The sequence below is a fragment of the Haliotis asinina genome, chromosome 1, assembly GCF_037392515.1.
Source record: "Haliotis asinina isolate JCU_RB_2024 chromosome 1, JCU_Hal_asi_v2, whole genome shotgun sequence".
NCBI lineage: Eukaryota > Metazoa > Mollusca > Gastropoda > Lepetellida > Haliotidae > Haliotis > Haliotis asinina.
Genome location: NC_090280.1, coordinates 58,643,237 through 58,644,607, shown reverse-complemented (window position 1 = coordinate 58,644,607; position 1,371 = coordinate 58,643,237).

Sequence of the window (1,371 nt, the reverse complement as noted above, 5' to 3'; positions counted from 1 at the left end):
TTGTGTATTTAAAAAAATCTTTAATCCTCGCAATGACACGAGGGCTGTGCTGGTAACATCTTTCTAGTCATCGAACTGATCATTAAACGAATGCATGCAAAAATCACGTAATGTATTTTCTTCAACAAAATAGTTTGTTGCGCCAGACGTCCGGGTTTGAATTCTTGCATGGTACAAGGATTATTGCTAAAACGGAGTCAAATAATCCCCTTTCGATCCTGTTTAATTTCAAGCTGTTTTTTTTCTGTTCTCCTCAAATCAACCATTATTAGCATTCTCAATTAAAATATACTTGGATATACTGAATATTCATCATCCAACGTCATAACACTGGCGTTTAAAAGCTGATATTTGTAACATCTGTTCCAGTGAATTGTATCCACGGCATAACAGAGGTTCCACTGCATTGCATTTACAGGTAGCTTGAGAAGAGCGTATAAGCTCTGATGCTATCCCTTGATGAATCCGTCCATATTCATTGTATATATTCCGTTTGAGTAGAACTAGTGCATTTACATCTGTAAAGAAATATATATGCAATACTTTTTATGTACATACCACGGTGCTATGAGGATAACGAGATATTCATGTTCTGTTGACGCATATTTTCCCTTTTAGAAATATGCTGTATATTCAAATATACTATGCTCGTGAAGATCCGTGTCAGAACTGATCTTCAACAATTCATGCTTGTCGTAAGAGGCGACTAAAGAGACTTGGTGGTATACGGTACAATAAACTTTGATAGTTATTATGCCAATCACCGGATTTTCATGTCGATTATTTTCGGATCGCTGCCATAGAGCTGGAATATTGCTGGATGTTGGGGTTCAACAACCGACATACAAAACCATTTATACTCGTGATTGATTTAAACCTTTAATGTGTTCTTGAACATACTAGTCCAGCATTTATGTATCATAGTCTTTATCATCTATGACAACCAGGAAGTGTATATTTCAAAATGGATAGTTACTATTAATAGCAAAGAACAGCTTGCGGTATTTCACCGTCATTTTTCAATGACATTTCAGCCATGCTATCTGCTGTGTATGATATATGTGTTTCATGCGTGAGGTATATACGGAATTAACTCGGGATGCTTTTAGGGAAGGTATAACCTAAATACACATCACTTTGTCTGGAAAACAGTGTCGTTATTCCCTTTAACACGGGTACAATGTCACTGTTACTTCTTCCACCTTCATCAGGTGAAAATTCACCTTACCTTACCTTACCTTACCTTACCTTACCTTACCTTACCTTACCTTACCTTACCTTACCTTACCTTACCGAACCGAACCGAACCGAACCGAACCGAACCGAACCGAACCGAACCGAACCGAACCGAACCGAACCGAACCGAACCGA